This window comes from Geotrypetes seraphini, chromosome 11, assembly GCF_902459505.1.
Source record: "Geotrypetes seraphini chromosome 11, aGeoSer1.1, whole genome shotgun sequence".
Taxonomy (NCBI): domain Eukaryota; kingdom Metazoa; phylum Chordata; class Amphibia; order Gymnophiona; family Dermophiidae; genus Geotrypetes; species Geotrypetes seraphini.
The window spans coordinates 120,345,516-120,356,481 of NC_047094.1; the positions used below are offsets into that span (position 1 = coordinate 120,345,516).

The 10,966-nt window shown below is 45.0% G+C and overlaps 1 long non-coding RNA gene across 1 annotated transcript in view; it reads right to left on the bottom strand.

Moving 5' to 3' along the window:
• The window catches only part of LOC117369091, a 31,393-nt gene extending 23,624 nt beyond the window's left edge, over positions 1-7,769 (bottom strand). Inside the window, exon 1 of the long non-coding RNA XR_004541079.1 lies at positions 7,602-7,769. This is a non-coding gene — a long non-coding RNA (uncharacterized LOC117369091). The remainder of the gene's footprint in view (positions 1-7,601) is intronic.
• Positions 7,770-10,966: the final 3,197 nt, after the last annotated feature.

Consider the following 10,966-nt stretch of genomic DNA (forward strand, 5'->3'; position numbering starts at 1 on the left):
TAGCCTTAAGAACAAAAAGAAGACGGCTGGGGCTGGACAACCTGCACCCCAGGGTGCTTAGGGAGCTGAGTGATGTCTTGGCGGAGCCACTGTGTGCGCTCTTCAACCTCTCCCTTAGTACAGGCAGCGTCCCATTGGACTGGAGGACGGCTAACGTCATTCCACTCCACAAGAAAGGCTCAAAGATGGAGACAGCAAACTACAGACCAGTGAGTCAAACATCGATAGTGAGCAAACTAATGGAAACTCTAATCAAACACCAATTGGATAAGATCCTGGATGAGGAGAATCTACGGGATCCCCGACAACATGGATTTACTAAGGGGAGATCATGCCAATCCAACCTGATCAGCTTCTTTGACTGGGTGACGGGGAAGCTGGATGTTGGGGAGTCCCTGGACATCGTGTACCTGGACTTTAGCAAAGCATTCGATAGCATACCACACCGCAGGTTGCTGAGCAAGATGAGTTCTATAGGATTAGGTGACACATTGACGCAATGGGTTGGGAACTGGCTTGGAGGTAGGCTTCAAAGGGTGGTGGTGAACGGCACTCCCTCCGAAATGACGGAGGTGATCAGTGGAGTGCCACAGGGCTCAGTCTTGGGCCCGATCCTATTCAACATCTTTATAAGGGACTTGGCAGAAGGGCTTCGAGGTAAAATAACATTATTCGCCGATGACGCCAAACTAAGTAATGTAGTGGGCAAATTACAACTATACTCGCTCGAGGAGCACAGAGAGAGGGGAGACATGATCGAGACGTTCAAGTATCTTACGGGCCGCATCGAGGCGGAGGAAGATATCTTCTTTTTCAAGGGTCCCACGACAACAAGAGGGCATCCGTGGAAAATCAGGGGCGGGAAACTACGAGGTGACACCAGGAAATTCTTTTTCACTGAAAGAGTGGTTGATCGCTGGAATAGTCTTCCACTACAGGTGATTGAGGCCAGCAGCGTGCCTGATTTTAAGGTCAAATGGGATCGGCACATGAGATCTATTCACAAGGCAAAGGTAGGGGAGGGATATTAGGGTGGGCAGACTAGATGGGCCGTGGCCCTTATCTGCTGTCTATTTCTATGTTTCTATGGAAAGAATTTGGAGAACGCATCGGAAACAGGAACATTAAATTAGTTGGAGAAGCGAATGAAAACTATGGGCTCCTTTTACAAAGGTGCGCTAGTGGTTTTAGCATGCGCTTAGCTAAAATGCCACGAGCGCTAGTCATTACCGCCTCCTTTCAAGCAGTTGGTAATTTTTTGGCTAGCGTGCGTTAAAAACGCTAGAGCACCTTTGTAAAAGGAGCACTATATAAATTGGCCATAAGAGAAGCTAAGGAACTATGACGACCTGATTAATCAGTCAAGAAACTCCTCCAAGAGTCTGTTTAAGCTTTTTAATTCATTAACATCCACTAAAGGTATAACAGCCAGCTCTGTTTTTAGAACAAACTGATGATATTAGCATGGCAAGTTACTTCCAGGAAAAGATTAAGAGAGTGAGGGAATCTTTCACGCATAGGCCTAGATTCACTAAACTTACCGATCTGGATTATTGTTGGCCGAGGTTTGCCGAGCGACCGATTCACTACAGATTCTACACGCAAATGATCTGATCGGACGCAAGCCCTATAGCGATCCCACCGATCGCTGTAAGAGCGATCAAAACGCATGACTACGTAGTTAGTGGGCGGGGTTTATTCCTGCACGTCACTGGCTGGCCCTACGAGTTAGACATTTTTAAAAAGGAATGATTTGTGACCGACGCAGTGAATTATTTTGTGGTAGCCAGATTATCAAACAGAACACGCTTTAAACCCGCGGGTTAAAACCACGGTTAAAACTATGGGCTTGCAATGCACTTATTACTGAAAATATAAAAAAGGAATTCTTAGGCATACGTAAAGATATTTATTTTTTATTTTGACGGTTGTTTTATATGGGGTTGTAACCTCGATACTGATATTTCAGGGCAGGAGAGTTGGCAGGGATAGTAAGCGACTGGTCCTCTGCAGTCACTTCTTTTCGGATCGGCAAACCCAACTGGTGTTTCTTCTGCATAGTGAATCGATGGCTTCCTACTTTTGCATACACTAACAACTGGGGAGATATATAATGTTATTCTGTGATGATTATTAAATTGCTTTTTTAAATTTATCACAGCTCTATCATAATAAATATGATGAAATTTAAATATAATTATTGTGAAGTGTTCAGACCAATACCCATAAATTCAGTGATCTCACCAAACTGGGGTATACTCGGGACCATCATATCACTTCTGTTGTCCCTTTGCCAACCTGCTTCATTTGTACGATACAATAGGTCTTACTATGTATGCTTGTAAAAAGATAGAGTTCACTTATCTTGAATGTGACTTCAATGGGCTTGGCGGCTATCTCCTTGATCTCCAGCTGCGGTGAGATTAAAGTGCAAAAAACTTAAAGTGCTGTGTGCTACTTGTGTTTGCCATTGCAACCGTGCTTGCTAAAATTAGTTGATACTAAGCCCGGCCCCCCGACTCGAGTTTCGGGTCCTTCGTCAGGAGGGGTCCCTGTTAAAAACACAATTTTAATTAAAACCTAATTAAAACTTGAATTTTAAAGGAATACTGAGTCACCATACGTTTTACTTATATTTATATAAATCTCATTCTACTTGTCCCGTGGACCTAACATTGTAAATCACTCTTACATACCTGTGAGGCTTACTACTACTACTTACTACTACTACTTACTACTACTACTTACTACTACTACTACTACTACTACTACTACTTACTACTACTACTTACTACTACTACTTACTACTACTACTACTACTTACTACTACTACTACTTTTGCATGCCATTTCCCCTCATTTGCATGGGTGGATCGGATCAGAGATTGATCAGGAAGCTGTTTAGTGAATTGGGTCAGGGCACGATCGCAAAACCAGTAAAACTGATTTTGCAATCGTCGGGACACGATCGGAAGGTTTAGTGAATCTAGCCCATACTTTGGAAGACTGCAATGAAATCGATTCTGTAGGTGACAGGAAGGAGGAAGGAATACCAGCGGACAGATGCTGAAATGAGTTCTGTACTGTTACCCCACAAGAAGTCTCTAACCTGTTGAGGAGACTGTCTAAAACTTTTTGTTGCTTGGATATCTGTCCAGCTAATATGGTAGAATACGCGCCTCCCGATTTTCTGTTATGACTGACATCCTTTGTTAACGTGTGCTTAGACAAAGGTACCATATTTTTTGCTCCATAAGATGCACTTTTTCCCCCCCCAAAAAAAGTGGGTGAACATAAGAACATAAGAATTACCATTGCTGGGTCAGACCAGTGGTCCATCCTGCCCAGCAGTCCGCTCATGTGGCGGCCCTCCGGTCAAAGACCAGCGCCCTAACTGAGACTAGCCCTACCAGAGCATGTTCTTGTTCTGCAGGAACTTGTCTAACTTTGTCTTGAATCCCTGGAGGGTGTTTTCCCCTATGACAAATTCCGGAAGAGTGTTCCAGTTTCCTACCACTCTTTGGGTGAAGAAGAACTTCCTTACATTTGTCCGGAATCTATCCCCTTTTAACTTTAGAGAGTGCCCTCTCGTTCTCTCGTTACCGTGGAGAGGGTGAACAACCTGTCCTTATCTACTAAGTCTATCCCCTTCAGTACCTTCAATGTTTCGATCATGTCCCCTCTCAATCTCCTCTGTTCGAGGGAGAAGAGGCCCAGTTTCTCTAATCTTTCGCTGTATGGCAACTCCTCCAACCCCTTAACCATCTTAGTCGCTCTTCTCTGGACTCTTTCGAGTAGTACCGTGTCCTTCTTCATGTACGGCGATCAGTGCTGGATGCAGTACTCCAGGTGAGGGCGCACCATGGCCCGGTACAGCAGCATGATAATCTTCTCTGATCTGTTCGTGATCCCCTTATTTATCATTCCTAGCATTGTGTTCGCCCTTTTCACTGCTGCCACGCATTGCGCGGACGGCTTCATCGACTTGTCGATCAGAACTCCCAAGTCTCTTTCCTGGGAGGTCTCTCCAAGTACCACCCCGGACATCCTGTATTCATGCATGAGATTTTTGTTACCGACTTTACACTTATCCACGTTGAACCTCATCTGCTATGTTGATACCCATTCCTCGAGCCTGATTATGTCACATTGCAGATCTTAGCAATTCCCCTACGTCTTCACTACTCTGAATAACTTTGCATCGTCCGCAAATTTAATCACCTCACTTGTCGTACCTATGTCCAGATCATTGGAAATATGGTCGTGGCAATAAGGGTGCATCTTATGGAGCGAATACCCCCCCCCCCTGTAGGCAGCCCAGGCACCCTCCCCCCGTAGGCAGCCCCCGGTACCTTTTTAAAAAGTCCGTTGGAGTTTCCACGCTCCTGCCTGTCTCCCTCACTGTATGGCTGTTCTTCTGTTCAGGCAGAGCGGCACAGAAGGCAGGCTCTTGCTGTTCGCGTTCCTGCCTGGTCCACCGCTGGTCCCCAATTGGCTGTCATCATGATGCTCCTCCTCTATAATATTACCAAAATCCAACCTCTCCTCTCTGAACACATTACCAAAACCCTTATCTACGCTCGCATCACCTCACATTTAGACTACTGCAATTTAGACTGTACTTCTCTCAGACCTCCCGTACATCCATCTCTCACCTCTTCAGTCCATTCAAAATTCTGCTCCATGACCTATATTCCATGAGAGCCGCTATTCTCACATTACCCCTCTCCTCAAATCACTTCATTGGCTCCCCATTTGTTTCCAAATACAGTTCAAACTCCTCTTATTGACTTATAGGTGCATTTACTCTTTAGCCCCCCAATATCTCTCTTCACTTATCTTCCCCTATGCTCCTCCCCCCATGAACTCAATTCATTGGGTAAGTCCCTCTTATCTGTACCCTTCTCCTCTGCCAACTCCAGACTCCATCCATTCTTTCCTGCAACGCCATATGCCTGGAACAGGCTGCCTGAATCAATACATCTTGCTCCATCTCTAGAAGTATTCAAATCCAAGCTAAAAGCCCACTTTTTTAAAAACTGCTTTCAACTCGTTAACTCCCACTCACTGCTGTCAGACACCTCTTTTGCTCTACCTTTCCAAACCATGGCAAAGGGGGAACCAACAAGTGGAACAAGAACCCCCAGGAGAATTGCTAGTAGTGATCTGCCCTCTCTATGCATTAGAAGAAACAGAAACAAGCAATGTATAGGGAAAAAGAGAGGGCAGGGATAGCAAACAAAAAGAAGGGAGATATTGTCTCTTGCTTAAAGTCTAAAACCGCTAAATGCCTTGGCATTAAATTACCAGTGTGATTTAAAAAAAAAAAAAGGAGAAGGTTTACCAAAGATTACGTGAATAACCAAATCTGAATAAAAATTGACACTCATATCTCTGCCGGAGCGTGAGCACTACTCTCAGGGCTTTTCAAATGAAAAACATTTCAAATTTTTTGCTTCACTTGTCTGGCTCATTTCATTCCACAAAGCAGCTGCCAATATCTTTGTATGCTTGCAGAGCAGGCTGCTCTCCTTGGTCCTGAAAAGAGTCCCTCCTTTCCCCCCCCCCCATTTATAAGAGTATTGATCGAGCATTAGGGCTCTTTATATAATGCTGGTTGAATGTATTTCTTCCATCAAAATGCCTCCTTGCATCTGAGACCTGGTTCATCTCTTCTTTTTTCACTAAGTGTAGACGGTGATGAAACAATCAGGGAGGTACAAGGTGGAAGAGAGAAGAATGCCCTGGCAAGGTTATATGTATTTCCAGCTAACTGCACCCGATTCTGGGAATAGTAGCATCAATGGTATTTGTAAAGCAGGATAAACTACCCAATGTCCCATGTTTATACAATTCAGTCTATAGGGCAAAAGAGTAAGCTGTAAGGGCCAGCCCAATGACTCAGCGGCAAATGCTGTAAAACCTCATGTGGAAGACCTGGATTTTGACTCGCATCCCATGCATCTGATTCCCTGATTGGCCAAGCCTGCAGATGCTGTGGAGTCAACAGTCACAGCTCATGAGTGGAGAGAGTCTTGACCATCGCTCAGCAGTGGCACCATGAACACCATCTACTAGTGTGTTCCACATTAAGGGATCATTTTTAGACAGAGTGCAGTAGGAAGTAATGCACTGCCTTGAATGTAGCCCACATTCTATCGATATCTCCGGTTATGTAGCACGATGTATGGTGATTAGTGAATTATTTACATTTAACCCTTGGCATTAACTCCGCAATGCTGGGAATAAGTATGTTGACAGGAAACGTTTCTATGCAACTAGAATTTTATCACATAAATGGCATCAGCAAAATAAAGCTTGCAATATTTCTCTTAACAGTAATTTGGTTTCTAATTCCATAGCAACATTTCTGCGAAGGGGAAGGCCTGTCATTCTGAAGAGGCAGGACTGCCGGCCAGAGGAAGTAGGCATTCCTCTAGCCGGCCTTGCTTTTAAAGGTCCGGGGGGTCTGGGTGTGCTTTGGGGGGTGGGGGGAGAGGGTCAGGGTTTCAGGGAGGGGGGTCATGGGTTCAGGGAGGTACAAGCAGGAGATAGTGGGTATCCCCCTGCCAGGGATGTTGTATGTGTGTGTGTGGGGGGAGGGGGGGGTGCTGACAGGAGGGAATGGGCATCCCTCCTGCTGATGATTGTTTTGCAGTTTGCGGTAGGAATGAGTGGGCATCCCTCTTGCTGGGGAAGTTGTGGGCAGGGACAGTATGTGTGTGTAGGGGGGGTTTCGGGGATGATGGCGGGAGGGAGTGGGCATCCCTCCTGCTGTCTGACTTACAGTAGGGTTCAGGGGTTCCCTGCTGTGGCCACTCAGTTGACCATAGCGGGGAGATTTCCTTGCTGCGATTAGTTTTAGCAGCCGTGTCCATTTGAAATGTAGGCCAGCTTTTTACTGGCCTACATTTCAGGCACCTATCGCAGCCCTAGGGCTACTTAAGCTTGCCTAAGGCCACTTCTGGGTGAAACCACATTCACGTTCAGCCTTGGACAAGCTTAGATACCTCTCTACACCCTTAACAGACACCTAAGTGTAGGAAGCCTGCCTGGGTTCTTGGTTTTTTGTATGGTTTTTTTTTTTTAGAAAACATGCATCCGATTGGCTGGTTAGATTGCAGTAGGATGCCTACCATAGCCTACAATCGGGACGCTGTTTCTAGAATATGGCTCTAAGTGCGTACTCATTGATGGAGATTGCCCCAACCTTTTTGGGTTGGTCTGAGAATTTTCAGCAGGCCCTCATAGATACAGTCTGGTCTGCTTCCGGAAGGCCTCTGCAACAACATAATCAGTTTTTACAATGCAGGCGGCAGCCACCCAGTCCTTCAGGGGTGATCTTCAGGGTAGAGTTGCATGTGGCATGCAGGAAGATAAATAAACAATGCTCCACGTCTAGCAATGTCTGTGAATCTAATTAGTATTGCCTGAAAGGTGGCTCAAAGTATTCCTGTCTTCGGTGACTAAGGCAAACCTGTAGGATACAGATTTCAAGAAAGAAATTTAGCAGAAAATCAGTAGCAGAAGCCAAGTAAAGAAAAATTGTTTTTTTTTAAAAAAAGCAAATAGAAAGAGAGGGGGAGTTGCAAAAGGTCCAACCTTTATTTCTGCTTGCAAATTAGTCGATTTTTCTGTTATCAGTGCTGTATGTAGACCGTGACTGAATCCTGAAAACAGCCTCAGCACTTCAGCAGTACCACCAGGCTGGCACTAGAGGTCATAGCAGCAATTTTGAAGAGGCAGCCAAGAAGGGCAGGAACAAGTAGGCATTGCTGTCATACTAGGAATTGGACAAAGTTAAGCCTGTAAAAAGAGGAGGGAAGGGGATCAGTGGGGCTTTACTACGACTATTAATTATTTCTATAACGCTACCAGAAGCATGTAGCACTGTACAGAGTCACAAAGAGTAAGAAAACAGTCCCTGCTCGAAAGAGCTTACATTCTAAACAGGCAAGACAGTCAAACAAGATGTCATGGATACAGTTAAGGGGAACAGTTAATCAATGGGCTGGGTTGGAGGGCAGAGGAGTAGGGTTAAGGATTGAAAGCTATATCAAAAAGGTGGGTTTTCAGTCTGCTTTGGGGGCAGTGAGAAGGAAGAGGATCAGAGGGACTCAGGGAGGCAGAGGAAAAGAGAGGGGGGGGGGGATCCTCTGAGGAATTCATATGTTTTGGGGGTGGAAGGGAGGAAAGGGTGCTTATGCATTTCTGATGGGATGGAGAGGGAGGGAGAGGTATGGATAAATGTCAGTCCAGGACCTGGGGTCTTATACAGGAGGTTTAATTGGGTATATAGAATTTACCAGCAAATGTTTATGTCAGTAGAACTTAGCACAGTAGATTATTCGTACTTGAATTTAAGTCACTAATTGGCTGAATACGAATAATGTATTCGGGGTTCTATTCCATGACAAGTCAAATTGAGGACAGCAGGACCCTATATAAACCAAAGCATGCCTTCTCTCTATGGTTCTAGGAAAAAGCAGTTCATTTGAAAGCAGTATTTTAGTTGCTACATGTACAAAAAAAGGTAACATTTACAAATAAATTACAAGTATTCTAGTTATTGCTAGTGATTCAAGTGTACAACTAGGATGATGTCCACTTTCATCTTTAACTACCACTACTTCCTGCTATGAAATAAGCCCACTTTCCACTTTTGTGAGTCATGCTCGTAAAAATTCGACACAGAAAATGGGGAGGAATCTAAAAGTTTATCAGCACAGATTGCGTGCCGCTTATAACTTAGCACATGGATTTGAAAGAGCAGATGGTAGAAAGAATGGCAAGGTCAACCAGCATGAATCTGTAACAAGGCACTGACATATGGGGAAGATGGGAGGACTTCAAGATCCAAATGGTCCTTATCCACGGATATCTGCTTTGTTATTATGTTCTGTGAAATGCAGTACAGAGACACCAAGCTCGAGAGGACCAGAAGAGGAATTTTAGAGCACACAGTATATATAAGGAAAACATGAAAGCATTTCAGGGAGAGTTTCACGGGAAGAGGGAGGGGTGGGGGGGGTGAGCAGGAGACAGAAGTGTCAAAGCAGTGGGAAAGAAAGCCCAGATCTATGTTAAGGTCTGTCTGGTAGGTGTCAAAATATTTCATCATCAGTAATATTTTAAAAACGAATCTCTTGATAGAGACCCTTTTCTAAAATGCATGCAAGAGTGCACATGCATTTGTAGCAATAGAGTGGAATGCAATGGAAGCAACCAAATTTTGTAGTTAATACAACCACTCCCAGTGGGCTCAGTCTATCTAATACGCCTGGGGCAGTGGAGGATTAAGTGACTTGCTCAGGGTCACGGAGAGCAGCATGGGATTTGAACCCACAACCTCAGGGTATGTCTAACCACCGTGCCACACTCTCCTCCAATGCAATATCGGAAGTGGGCCAAGTATAAAACAATGAAGCCATTGTGATATCACAGATGAGGTTGGCTCTTAGGCATTGGTGGAATGAGGCATTATGACGTCACAATTCAGCTCCGGAATGTTGCTACTCTTTGGGTTTCTGCCAGGCATTAGGACATCAGGGAAAGGGATTGGGGCTTGGATGCTGCCTTTGTGTAGTTTCACAAGCACCCTCAAAGTGGTTTACATACAGGAACTTCAAGCATTTTCCCTATATGTAATGTAATGTAATGTAATGTAATTTATTTCTTATATACCGCTACATCCGTTAGGTTCTAAGCGGTTTTCAGAAAATATACATTAAAATTATAAGTAAGAAAGGTACTTAGAAGTTCCCTAACTGTCCCGAAGGCTCACAATCTAACTGAAGTACCTAGAGAGTAGTAATGAAGTGCAAAGTAAGGAAAGAGAAAAAATGAGAAAATAAGCAATCTAACAGAACTGTGTGCTTTGAAAGATAGAAGAGAAGAGATATAGAGGAGGAACTGTTGAAAAAAGAATTCTGGAGAAATTTAAAAGATAGAAATAGAACAAAATGGTAAAGCAATGAATAAGATTACAAATAATTCATAAAACTGGAAAAAAATTAAAAGTAAAAAATATTGACTTCAATCCACAATTTCAGCTTCCAGATAAAGGACTTCTACAGGTAAGAGATTTGGTTGATAGTTCTATGCTGTCCATGTCTCCTCCTCTGCGATGGTCTTCTCAATGCAATCCTTTCCTCTGTGAAAAAGCCATTCGGTGCCGATTCTGGTACGTGTTGGTGCCGCTGGAGCTGGAACTGACCAGTGAACCTCTGATTTGCTGCTGCTACCTTCCCCACTGTGCATGGACTCCCAACAACGTCGAGTAACTTTTGAGAAAAACCAGGCTGATGGATGCTGGGACTTCGAGGGAGAAGTTTTCAGAATATGAGCCGGGCAAGCCTTGAACACGCCGCTGCCATCGGGGCCAGACGCGCAGGAGAGAGGCAGAAGTGGCGAAGAGGATCGCCCCGACCACAGGTCGCCGAAGCTGGACATCCGGCAAACACCCAGCGCGACTCACCAGGTACACCCTGATATCTGGCCTCGCAGGAAGTTCCCTCCAGCTCCTCCGATCGCAGGCCAACGACTGCAGCGCCACATCTGCACCGCTTTCGCCCAAGGAATTCGACTCTGTCGTTGCCTCCGACCGCCCGTCCCAAATCTGCCATGTCTTGGTGGGCCCATAGTCTAATGTGACTTGCCCAGGGTCACAAGGAGCAGCGTGGGATTTGAACCCACCACTTCAGGGTGCTGAAGCTGTAGCTCTAACCACTGCGCCACACTCTCCTCTAATATAATTCCATGAAGGGCTCCTTTTACTAAGCTGCGTTAGGGCTTTAACACGCTACAATGCCGCGCACGCCACACGCTAACGCCAGCATTGAGCTGGCGTTAGTTCTAGCCGCGTAGCACGGGGTTAGCGTGTACTAATCTGCTGCGTGCACTAAAAACACTAGAGCACCTTAGTAAAAGGAGCCCTAAATCTAGGGAAAATGAGTATAATGTAGAGT